At 37.0% G+C, this 13,817-nt stretch overlaps 1 long non-coding RNA gene across 17 annotated transcripts; it reads right to left on the reverse strand.

Annotated features, from left to right (window-relative positions):
• Nucleotides 1-6,981: 6,981 nt before the first annotated feature.
• LOC113350099 lies at nucleotides 6,982-12,097 on the reverse strand. Of its 17 annotated transcripts, none has more exons than XR_003360612.1 (9): nucleotides 11,894-12,097; nucleotides 11,692-11,727; nucleotides 10,961-11,217; nucleotides 9,353-10,410; nucleotides 9,038-9,117; nucleotides 8,755-8,932; nucleotides 8,214-8,547; nucleotides 7,760-7,893; nucleotides 6,982-7,529 (listed from the first exon to the last, which is right to left on the reverse strand). It is a non-coding gene; the product is annotated as an uncharacterized LOC113350099 (long non-coding RNA). The 17 variants fall into 17 exon arrangements; XR_003360610.1 differs by having other exon boundaries at nucleotides 8,755-8,939; XR_003360618.1 differs by having other exon boundaries at nucleotides 8,755-8,816; nucleotides 8,922-8,932; nucleotides 9,038-10,410.
• Nucleotides 12,098-13,817: the final 1,720 nt, after the last annotated feature.

Consider the following 13,817-nt stretch of genomic DNA (forward strand, 5'->3'; position numbering starts at 1 on the left):
TAAAACCGTGAACAACCCACGTAAATTTTACTGTGTGAACATCCACTGATTTTCCAAAATTGGACAAACGTCCATTCTATAATTGTGAAAACTCAGACATTATTTCACCATGTATGATTCTCTACTTTCAACAGTTGTTCAAAATCAAAACATTGATTTTACAGAAAATATTTTTAACGTGAAACTCACGTAAATTTGAAAATATATATTTTGCTCCCTTGTGCGAGCATCCGTCTTTGAAACAAGAGCATATTTTCAAAAATAAAATTTTCATGAAAGCTCATAGACAAAATTTTATGTCATTAGACTCAGGTCTATTTTGTTTGTTTCTTAAACGAACGAACGTCTGTTCCTAAAACAAGGATTTCCCTTTTTTGGCCGAGCCCATAAACGCTAAACTGACCAGAACTGGACTTTCAACAGACCAAATCAGCGATGCTTCAACTCCGTGCTCACAGAATCACACTCTATCATACCGTCATGGTCCTCACCCAAACATTTGCTTGTACATGACACCATTGGAGCAAATCGAGGATTCTGACGATACCTTTGTAGACCGAGTTCAACCACTGATCTCGTCAACTGAAAATCACCATTTAATGCTTACTGCGGAACATTGTTCCTCACTAAGTAGGGGACTTAATGTAGATGGTGGATTTTCAACAAAGGGCAAAAACCGTAAAATCATGAGGCATGTTTTTGACACGGCTTTCAGGCATGCAACGATTCATATTTTACGAAGCCATGATGAATGTGTTTTTGAAAAGCCTCCACCAACTGAGCGTTCGATCCCTGGCATTTCGTCGTGACCTCTATGCAGAATAAAGTATTTGGGTGGTTCTCCGTAGATTGAGAGCTTAACGCCTTCAGGACGTCGGTGATACTCACTGTTCCCTGACTGCAGAAGAGAGACCCACCTCCACATAGAAGAATAGTTGGGCGGCGGACGCCTTCAGGACGTCGGTGACACTCACCGTTCCCTGATTATGTGGAGAGACTGTGCATAGATTCGGGCGGTTCTCCGTAGATTGAGAACACTAACGCCTTCAGGTCGTAAACAACATCGTGACTCCCTGACTATGCACCATTCAGAATAGATGTGACGCTTTAACTGGCTAATATCTTTTCTGCAATAGATTAATCCTGTCGTGACATTCACTACTGAATTCCCAGAATAATCTATTATTGCTCCTATTCCATGGTCGAATCCACGGCCTGATCCCATGGACTGGCAATAACAATTGATCATATTCCATGGTCGAATCCACGGCCTGATGGAATGGCAATAAAAATTGCTCCTATTCCATGGTCGAATCCACGGCTTGATTTGATAGAATGGAAATAAAACAACTGTGCTATCTCATTACTCCGATTTCATGATCGAATCCACTGATCTCATGAAATGGTAATAGATAATATTAATTACTCTGATTCCATGGTCGAATCCACGATCCAATAGGATGGTAATGCTTGTTTTATTATTCTGAATTCGTAGTCGAATCCACAGTTGATCCTGCAAATTAATAATGAACAACTATTCATTTTTATAACTCAGTTTGATGGATTATTCTCCACTAAATTCATAGATTAGTAATATATACTCAACAACCGGGCATCTGGACCATCACTGAGTAAGCCCTACAAAAATGGTGTGAGTGTACTCGACAATGATGCACGAGTGAGCACCCAGATGCACGGACGAGTGTCCAAAAATACGAAATAATGAGGAATCCTTCCAAAACAGGAGAAAATAATAAATATTAATAAAATAATAAGAGACTCCCAGGGTCGGGCCTACCAGCCGGCCGGCCGGCCGTGCCTCTCCCATTATTTTCCTTATTTTTTATTATTTCGTGAACTCACGAAAACTCCTTGGTTTTAGCAACTTTCCTTGTTTTTGTAAAACTCGTGAATTCTCCATAACTTGGTGGATTCACGAAATAATATTATAAACTAAGGAGAGGTGTGTGGCACCGGGAAACCTAACCGGCCGGCCATGCCTAAGCCGTGGCCGGTCCCACACCTCACAATCCTTAGCTTTTTATAATTATTATTCCCTAATCTCACGAAACTCCTCCGTTTCAACAAAAACTCGTGGATTCTCCATAAATTCAAGGATTCTCCATAACTTCAAGGATTCTCCATAACTTCAAGGATTCATTAAAAATAATAAAATAGGGAAAGGTGTGTGGGACCGGGCAACCGAGCCGGCCGGCCATGCCCTAGCCATGGCCGGTCCCACACCTTGCAATCCCTAAACTTTCATAATTATTATTTTCCTTAATTCATGAAACTCCTGGGGTTTGAGCAATATTCATGATTTCTCCATATTTTCTCGAATATTGCTCAAATCACGAAAAACCAAAAGCCAACATAGTCACACGACTGGATAGCCTCTCACAAAAATTTTAAATATTAAAACACTTTTATTTTAATATTCTCAAAATATTGATGAATTGAGCATACATGCTCATTCCAACAAAAATCGAGAATTCTCAGTCAAGATGAAACTTTTTTGAAAATTCACTATGTTGCTCGAACGCGCATCAGAAAATACTGAAACTCTCAGTATGGAAACACGGACACCACGGAAACATGTGCATGCCTTCATGACCAACCAGAGTCATTCCTAGGTCTTGCACAAAGCCGGTCTCATAGGTTTTCATAATTCTGACCTAATTTTCTCAATTGCTTATACTGGGCCCGAACTCTCTCCAACCAACTGGGGGATTCTCCAAATGACCAACAACTGGTCCTGTGACCACCAAGAGCCGGTCCCATGCTCTCTTGGTCGGTCCTCATCTCTCATACCTAGGTTTTATCACCTAATGCTGAATCCAGAAATATTTCAATAAATGATGAAACCTGCATTTAATCATCGTTCTTTCACCAACTCTCAAACTGAGAACCCTGGTGCGTGCTCACTCGAGCACTGGGCACCCATGGACGCTCATCATCCCATGTGGTCGGTCCCTCCTCACTCATGACCGATTTTCAGCAATTCACCAATTGGTGAAGGATTGATAAAAATTAGGGTTTCGAACAAACGCTCCACGAATCACCATTCTGAGCAAGTTCAAACACAAAATAATGTTGATTCAGCAATCAACATCCAAATTAATAATATTCGGCAATTCACCAATATTTTTGATTAATATTTTATTGGGTCACGACACCAGTAAATAATTCGTCGAATTGAGCAATACTTGCTCAGTTCTTCGAATATTGATCCAACCATCAATGTTCAGTAATTCATCAGTAGTTTATTGAATTGAGCAACACTTGCTCAGTTGCACGCCAAAATTATCAAATTCGTCGAATTGAGTAGTACTTGCTGAATTGCTCGACAAACTCTCAATATTCAGCAATTCGTCGAGTTGAGCAATACTTGCTCAGTCGCTCTAGTCAGTAATTCATTGACATCTCAGAGAACTACATGTTCAATCCATGAATCATTGATCATTCACCACTTATGCTCGATTCGACATAACTAGACTCACAGTCTAGATCAGTCAACAACTGACTAACTAATACACGTCTGCCTTGCAGACTCCACGATTCGTGAAATATCAATCACGTCACAAATGGGGGGATATCACTTAGGGTTTTGGTCTGGCGGTCTACGGCACGTGGATTCATCCACAACGAGAAATGTGCGTAAGTCGTGTAAATGGTTGAAGGAGTTAACAAAGCAGTGTGTGCACGATCAGTCAAGTCTCGCACGACATGGAACTGACTTTACCACGATCTCCCACTCTTTCACTCAAGAAACCGTTACACTTACAGGGATCAGTGGTACATCATTCTGCCAATATCAATAAGTCTAAATCGAGGATATCAGGATATCATCAATCATCGATTATCATCATTATCCGTCAACAACTCGATATAAACTTATTCACAGAACTCAATTTCAGAAGTTCAACAATATTGCAGAAACCTTCAACACACCCACAATCCTTGATCATCACTGATCCCACACAACTCTCAGCTTCCCTCCTAAAGATCAACCCATCTCCCTCTTTGCGACCGAATTGACTCTGGAACGGCCATTGTCTTGGTTTAGGCCGGAGTCATACAGATTGATTTCCCGAATCTAATCACCTCCTTTGCAGCACTGCATCTGTGTGAGGTTCAGCATTTCGCTCGGTTGAGGAGTCTCGACAGCACGCTCGACTCTCCACTTTCCTAGAAAACCAGCAAACTGTTTTCCCCATCTACAACCGATCACCCAGGTACAAGGCGTTGTCACCAAATGGATCGTAAAAGACCCTCCGTGTTACAAACATTTGTTTTGCCTCTACCACCTTGGGGTTAGCCTTCCATTCACTATCCTCCCATGGCGACCATACTACAGGATCGAATGGGAAGTTATCAATCTGGTAACGTACAAGAGTCACTGAATGGGTACCTGTATCACTCTGTGCGCCTTTTTTCAAGTCTTTTTGGTCTCCATCATATAACCTACCCGCTGGCCACGGATCCATATTTTTATTCTCCGCCATTGTGTAGGGAAATATACCTCGGAAATATGCCCAAAACCAAGGCTGCAACAATATTAGTTATTATTAACAACTAATTGAATTATACGGTCACCAATAAAAAAACAACTAAGGAAAGTAAGATTACAAGTAGGTATGAATTCTTACCATCAATGGATACGAAAAGAACTGCAAGTCAGGCTTGTTGCACGTTACTCCAGTATTCAAGCCCCATAGCATCCTACCGTACAAAGCCGAACCCCAATCATAATGCCTCAGCACATTTAAATCCCTCATTATACTAAGCCATTTAATCTCAACAACATTTTTCTTGTTGGGGAAAAGGATATTCCCAAAACACCAAATCAAAAACCATCTTGCAATATTCTCCTGTTCAAGAACATCGTTTTCTACGCCGAGTCTATGGTCAAGAAACAATTTAATCAAACTCTTCTTGATCCCCCTGCATCTATCCACAACTTCAAGTCTCTTGTCGACTAAGTTTTCTTGGCTAACTTCTTCTATTCCAAGAATCACCATATCACCTCCTTTCTTTCTTCTTGTTGTAGCGTGAGCATTAATATATGGGACCAAACAATCTATGGTCTGGGGAGCAATCTCATGCAGTTGGTCAATACTAATTTCTTTTCCTCGGCCAATTGGAATTCTGGCAATTTGAGTGAAGTCTAATGGGGTAAACCCTATTTCAAAACTAGGGAAGTGAAATGTATTGGTGGTACGCCACCACCTTTCAAATATACCAGTAGTTAGGCAGTTGTCTTGTAATTTCGGATAATGTATCTTGAAAATTGAACTAAACCCACAGTCTTCTACAAGTTTTCTAGCATGTGGAAATCTAGAAACTGCGGTATACATTTCATGAAGTTGGCTTACACTACTTCGATGTTTCAGAGCTTTCTGCCTCTCATCTGTCGAGATTGGGATTTTCAGTTTATGATCACTATGTTCTTTTGAAGAAACCGGAATTCTATCATTCATAATTCGTTGAAACTCATCGGAGTACATCTACAACACACATATATACAAAATCATCACACAAAATAATCCATTTTATGCAAAAATTCTACAATGCATATATATTGTACAAGACTAATTGAAAAAATTAGCCACATTATCTGTCAAACAACAACAAAATAATCAATCAATCCTAAATTATCCATCCAAATGGAATCTCTCTGCCAACAATCAAACCTAGACATAATACATATTCATTTAATCATCCATCAATCCAAAATTATCAATCACAATACCATATCTAAATCAAGAATCATTCATAATGAACAACCTCTTTGATTCGATCAACAAAATGTTATAAAATCAATCAACAATGTCTTAAACTATCAAACAACATACAAGAACACATTATAACCAATCTAACATCTCAAATTTAATCATAATCAAACTCAAATTAAATTTAAACCCTAAAATTTGAAACACTCACCTTGGACGATTTTGTCGGTGAAACACGAAGTTGAAAAAGGCAAATGCTTCACCAGATACTAAGGAACAAACTCATTGAATTTTAGCTCCTGAATCGCACCATAGAGTCTTCAAATCGAAAGGGGTAGTGGAGAGGAGAAAAATAGAGAAGAAGAAGGAAGAAGTAACGGCAAGCCCGACCTTGTTTCTGTAAACTTAAACCTATGAAACGGCTACTCAGTAGCCGTATTGGTCAAGTCAACGAGTTGACTGATACGGCTACTGAGTTGTCGTTTCATGTAGGGAAGGGATAAGAGGGCACCATAATGAGGTTGGCTTCCTTGTACTACCTCCTACCTACATTCGGGGGATAGGGAAGGGATAGAGCCCTCGATAGTGCTAGCTCTTATCGATGCTTTTTAAGATTTGTAGACAAACTGATTTTATACTCCTTTAAGTGAACTAGTGTCGGGCCCGTGCTTTGCACGGGCTCAGATTGGTTATCCCAATTATAAGTAGCTATTAATCCTCGTGCGCGTATACGTGCAATAGTAGAAACACTGATTATTCACTTCAATTACACATGCTCGTGCATCAGATTTAATAGATTTTATCTACTTCGGTAGAGTTTCTTGAAATTGCATCTGTTATGTAATCTAAGCCAACCGAGCAAGAAAACTTGCTCTGAATATGTTTGTTTCATCAGTTCCATTTGAAACTGAGAATGACGCTATCTGTGGGAGTCAAACCCACAACTACATGGCTAAGAACCACGTGCTCTTCCATTTGAGCGAAGACAGCAAGTACCATTAATGGATGTAAGTGGGATTCGATATAATGAACACAAATGAGCAGATGGTTCATAAGCATAAAGGGTTGCATGTTACCCAGCAACATAATCCTGAGTCTATAGTGTATGCGGACTTCCTTACCTTACAATATTTATCAAATATTTATGTGCAAACGTCAGAACCCTGATAAGCTTCTCTACCTTTTCCAGAAGAACTAAAACAAAAACCCGATCTGATGCCACAATGACCACTTACAAAGGCTGCAAACAAAAATGAAGCATCTATACTCTATACAATAAGGAAATAATTACATATAACATGAACTTACCTGCAACCCAGATAATGATGTCTGACTTACAATTATCTCAGCTACTCCCTCAATTCTACTATCACACATATTTGTCGTAATTTGGGATTAAAAAAATGTAAAAAAAGAGAGAGCAATTGTGGAGAGAAATAATTCATATAGGAGGAACCATAACGCTTAACGAAGATATCACTAAATCAACATAATGTTGTAGTTACCATTCCACGATAAAAAAAACAGTCCAAGTAATCAACCAAAATCATTAATTGGTTGATAGGTTGTATAATAAAGCAATCAGAACCTGTCGAAATTCCTAAAAAATGATACCAAGTAATGGTGTAGCCACAACCGAAATAATTGAGAATCAATAATTGCGCAGAACTTATCCGAGGTTGTATAGCCATCACCGGAATATCAATGAGATCTAAACAGATATTACAAACCTAAAGAATCAGGTTCAACATTTACCCAAACATGAATGACACTACCCAACGCAGTGTAACAAACAACCTAAAAAGAAAAGAAAAAAGTCAATAATGTATTCGATGATTTCAGATTTTTCTATAATGAACATGCGGTAATAAAATCAGAATTCATCGTACGCACAGTAGGAGTCTATAGGTGTTTTTCTAGGTGTATTGTATCCTCTTTGTCTTCTAACAGATTTAGCTTTGAGAGCTGACATAGAAATATAGAGAGAGATCACTACACAAATGGCTATAAACATCGGATTTTCTTACCTCAGATACTCTCAAGGTTTCTTTATAATTCAGTTTGCACACTTCTTTTCATCAAGAAGTGCATTCTGCTTGTAAAAATTATCGCCTCCTTTGTTTTTGCCATCTTGTTTGTTTCATATCTGCATGTTTTTCATCTGAGATAAGCCACAAAATCCTTAGTTTCTTCTAATATTGTCTTAATAAGTGCAATTCATTAATGAGCTGATTAAGGAATCAAAAATAGAAATAAATGAAGCTATGTTAAAAGTTCATTTTCGCAAACTTCAGTTTACCCATGCAATAGTATTCAGTTGTTAGGAGAATAAGCATAGTGCCTCTTAGTTTTTTATCTCAGCCATTTCTTTTATTCAATGGAGGATGAAGCTCTACCAGTTGTTCTCATAACTTGATACGACTTAGGACTCATCAAAATAAAATAACAGAAATACAAATAAACATGTTTAGTAAATCTTACGTTGTTCTAGTTTATAAAAAAGTCTACTTATCAAGTAGTTCCTTTTCTTGATTAGGGCGTCCTAAAGATTGATCTCCCCCAACAATTTCCAAGTATGAACACATTCCATTTTCAATGGTTATCGTCAAATTTCACAAAGCAATGATTATGAATCAATTACATTAGAAGCATAATGTGAAATAAAATGAAGGTGCAATAGTAATTTTAAGTGACTGGTCACACACTGGTTCAGCTGAGAGATTTTCATGACGTTTCCACAAATACCTCTGTCCTGTCTTCATAGCATGTTGTCTAGTTGCTTGCCAACTGAAGGGGGAAACTTGATATAATAGAACTGCAGAGAGACAGTGTTAAAGGGTTAATTAGAATATGAATGAAAGAATACAAAATAGTAATGAACCAAATAAGCTAAAGGGTTCCATTAAAAATATTTTCTCTTAGTGTTTGTGTCAATGCTGTTATCTAAAGTATCCGATAACACTAAGAAAGGAACTGTGAGTATTAAAGGATAATTAGTTAATCGTCATTGCCTTGACGTTACCTTTTAGAACTTGTTGTTGATCCTTGATACAACATTTCTCTGCCTCCAGTGTCGCAAATATGCTGTGGACTAACCTTTTCATAGTTGTTATCAGGAATCTCAATAATACCTGCTTAATTGCTCAAAATAAATGTATCTTTGACAATAGGATACTTTGTACTAATTACCTGCAAGTATGCTGTGGACTGGATATAAATAAATAATAAAAAAAAATTAATAGGAAAGGAATTATAACCAGCAATCAAAAACTCATAAAAATTGAGATGGTTGATAGTGATTTTACCTGTGACGTTACTTGATTTGTTGGTGCAGTGTGAAGATTAGGGCTAGGAAAACAAATAAGAAAAATTGAAAAATACACGGCTGCATGAAAATGATGAGAAAGGGGATGATGAGTGAAGCAAAGATTAGGGTTAGGAAGAAGTAAATTGATTCCATTCAGAAAGAACCCATTAAAGGCTTTAGAAATAAATCAAAACAAAACAAAAATTTCAATTGAACACTAAACCCTGCAAAAGTGACAACCCTGCAAAAGTGACAACAATTAAGCAGCATCGAACCGAAAAAATCAAAACAAACTTTTTGAAAGCAGGCGTACCAGTTACAGTAAGACGAATTGAAGAACTATAGAAACCACTGAAGATCAAAAGGAAGAGAAGAAAATAGAGAAGATGATTAGGGTTTTCGTAGAAAGAAAGAGAGAAAGAATAAGTAGCCCACCCAAATTCGTGTGCATCAAAAAGAACGACTCAAAAAGGGTCAAAAACTCGCGCGTACTATCGGTCAAACTCTTGTTCAGTGGGGCCAGAAGCTATAAAATTCAACCTACGATTCCTATTGGTCTAATTTTTCTTGGTGGGTCAACTTGATACAGCTTTTAACCACGGCAGAGTATTTTCTGCTGAAACTATTATATAACTAGGTGTGACGTCCATGTTCTGCACGGGCCTAAGTATTTTGTAGAGAAAACTATGTTTGAATCATGAAACAGAAAAAATTGATAACACAAAATATTCAATTACTTAAAATAACAAAGCACGAGCTTAAGTTCGCCATCCCAGATAATTACACTAATGGATGTAAGGATTTGCTTTCCACTGTTAATTACACATTGAAAAGGAAACATTTAAGTTGATGGTGTCTAAAGAGCATTAGAAAAATGCAAGTCTCGAGAATGCAGTCTACATCTGGGTAAAAGTGAGCCTAGGCGTACGTCTCTGCAGTGCTTATGCATGTGTTATGTCATATATACTGATGGACGATTATATACAGAAGCAATGGAAGTAAAGCTTATAACCGAAGCAAAAATGGACAATTAATAAGCCAAATCAAGAAGCTACGAAATCAAGTTTCAAAAGTTTAAGTTTTAAAGACTATATGTTATATGTGGCGTCAGTTGTTTCATGCTTAGTTAAAGAGTCCAGGAACTGGGAAACATCTTTCATTACAACCTGAGCCCTCACACAACACCCATATACATACGTTGAAATGAACACTACTGCTTTTAAACTATTACCCAAATGAGTTGTTATATAGAGAACAAACACCCTTCTTCTTTCTCAGGCCTTCTGAACGGAACCATATTTTGGCTCCATGATTTAAAGTGACTTGACATCTGACTTTAAGGTACCTCAGTGACCATGATTACGATTAGACCTGCAAAATTTACAGTGTAGCTTAAGGGCTCAGTAACGCATGACCTGCAAATAGATTTACATGTTTCGTGTTGATGGGGCAGCATTCGTAACTAATAATATATCAAGTTAACAAGGCAGCCAAGATGATGAGTGAGACATAAAGACTACAGGAGGCAAACCAATTGATCAAGAATTGCATTCAACTTGTATTCATAAATGTGTAGCATTTAACTATCACCTAGACAAAAACCAAATGACCTCTACATTTTTTGAGAGGTTACTGACATGTACATTGACTTTAAAATGCTAATCTTTATAAATCTGCTAAAATCACATAAGAACACTACCATAGGTAGAAGACATGCAAGATAAGGATTGTGGAGATAAAAGAGAGTGCCCATACAGACCTTGTCGAGGATTCACCAAACTTTTGTACACTGAACTGGCATCTCATTTTTAAATCTTTACCATGTGAACAACCCGTATTTTATAAAATGAAAGGCATCAACGTAAAATAATTTTATCCCATTATTTGAGTATAGGAATATAGTTGCCAATTGCCAACTAACCTTATAGAAACCGCACTAACGGCTGCCAGACTTCCAAGATCTTCAGCTTTTGTCGAGCCTCATCAAATACGGTGTAATTCATCTTTGCTGGTGTTTTTCTTATGCATTAGAGAACACAGATGAGAGCAAGATTGTTATACTCCCCGCTGAATCAACAATGTCTACACATGCAAGTAATATAATGGAATGATCACAAACCTTGGCGAGTAATATGGATATTCTTTTGAGACATTTAGCCGCAAAAGTGTTTGTCTGGCCTGTTTACCATGGAATCAAAGCATAACTCAGAGACCAAAATAGTGTATTCAATAAAGAGAAGCATACCTCGGAATTGTATTAAAATTCGCAACGGCTTTCTTGCAAATCCATTCTTAAATTTCTAAGATTCTAATGGTTACTATAGCATAAGTAAAATCAATGAGCTAAGATGTAGTAGTACTAATATTTTATGTGGTTGTTCGCGGCAGGAGTAAAATCAATGAGGTAAGATCTGGTTGTTATAATATTCTATTTTGGTTGTTCGTATCAGGATGTTGAGCAATCTGGGCATCATCTAATTTTCATAATTTTTGTAATGATTTCAATTTTACATATAATTTGAGCGTTATAGAAGAACATCTATTATACGAATCATCTATTATATTGAAAGGAAAATGGGACTGTATGCATCTTGCAAAAAATAAAATAAAATAATGTCCTATTGCAAGAGAGACAAATAAACAAAACATTACCTTCCGTTCTTCCTAGGCTCCATTGAAAAATAACACCTACAAAATCGAAAGAAAAAAAAAAGTGAAATCAGCAAAACTTTAAAAAAAAAAGAACAGTAATAAGAAACATAAGAAAGAAGAGTATGTAGAAGATGAAAAAGAGATCACAGAATGATATCAAATATCTGATAAGTAAATTTGAAAAAAAGATAATCCAAATCACCTTTGGTGAAATCGATCCTTTGATTGTTAAATCAATCAAACGAAAAAAATAAACTAAACAAAGGCAGGATCGGGATTAGGTTTAGGATTTAACCTAGGGTTTTGTTTTGCTATGGGAAAGAGATAGAAAAAGACGGGAGAATAGTAGTACAGGGCTTGGGGCAAAAAACTTGTAACCCTAGGGGCTAGGTAGTCGCTCTGTGGATGATACCAAATAGTCTACATAGTAAAATAAGCTTGGTGGTGTTTCCGGTAGAAATATTTGTGGTGTGAATAAACAAGCTTGGTGGTGTTTCCGGTAGAAATATTTGTGGTGTGAATAAACGTGATAATTTTATTGGTTGAAATATATTCTAGTGGGGCCAGAAGCTCTAAAAAGATAGCTTTGTTCAGCTTTTAACCATAACAGGGGAAATTCACCTGAAATCTATCTTACAAAAACAAATGGTGTTTTGCACAATCCAATGGATCTGATTGTCCCTTTTCCAGTGATCACCGACTCCCATTTTTCTGAAAGTGCAAAAGATAAATCGTGGTTAAGACTTAACCCACCTTTTAAGCTCTAATCCAATGGTCCAGATTTCATTTTCCGGCATATTTTGTCACTCCATTTATTATGTGTGTTACTTCTCGGATTCCACGCGAAGCGTTTTTTGAAGGATAACTCTTTTTCCATTAGTTCACCGTGTAAAAGTTGTAAATGGATCTCATTTATCAAGCGTTTTTCTTTTCCTTGGCATTAATGTAAAAATCTCATCCATGGACCAAACACCAAGATAAGGATGAAAAAGAGGTTATATATAAGGTGGGTTTCTCACACTCGATTTTGATTGATATAGAGCAGCAGGATTGAGATTTTCTCAGGTATGACTCACGTTTTTTTCTTTTCTTTTCAGTTTAGGGATCTTATTTTTTATATTCATTTGAAAAATCTTCAATATTTCTAAGTGATTTTGTTTAATTCTTTTTGATATTTTCCCCAAAATATTGATTTGGTTGAGCATACCTTGCGTTTAATTCCTCATTTTCTCAGCCTTCCGCTTCCTGGAGCTATACAGGGAGGTTCAATTTCACCATAACAACACCATCATTTTAGTCCGTTACAGAACCTATTAACAACATTATTTTCGACCTTTCATTCAAACTCGGCTAATCAATTTCATACGCTACTATCCCTTTGATCCAAGATATCCATTAACAGCAGTCCCTTGAAAGGTTGTCCTGCATGATCCTCAAGAGAGGTCTTTATCTTCCAAGGGTTCTCCGTTTTTTTCCCTCGCCAATTTATCTCAAAACTCCTAGGTCATTACTCTATTGGATTTTCTTATCTTTTGGGTGTATTTTTGCAGATCTTTGATGGTATATGGGGAAAGAGCTGCCATCCATCTCAAGTAAATCACTAGAATCAATATTGAATGATAATCTTACTGAATTTATATTGTGAGTGAATTTGTTGATACATAGCTTGGTTGTTTATGCATATCATTTTTAGGTATTCTTAACTGTCATCAGTTGTTTGATTCATATCATTTGTATAATTGTAATTGATTCGTGCCTCTACTGTGATTACTTTTGAAAGTTTCTGATTTTTTTGGTTAGGACTGCTTTAGTTTTTTTATATTCTGAACCAACAAATTTGTCAGTTTTACATTGTATTTTGTTATTTCTTTGAGGTGAGAGTGTCAAATCTTCTGCACTTTGTACATCCAAATCCTCACTTCGGATTTTAGGTTGGAATTTAGCAGAATCTATGAGCCAATGTAATGGTTGCGAGCTACATGAAAAATAATTAAATTGCGTATTCGGCTGAACCCTGACTTTGAAAAATTTCCACTCCTATCTCATTTACAGAAAATTTTATGGGATGCAAACGTACAAAAAAATAGATGTGGAGCAAGGTGAACGTCCACCTGTAGTGTAGATTT

This window comes from Papaver somniferum, chromosome 2 (genome assembly GCF_003573695.1).
Source record: "Papaver somniferum cultivar HN1 chromosome 2, ASM357369v1, whole genome shotgun sequence".
Lineage (NCBI taxonomy): Eukaryota > Viridiplantae > Streptophyta > Magnoliopsida > Ranunculales > Papaveraceae > Papaver > Papaver somniferum.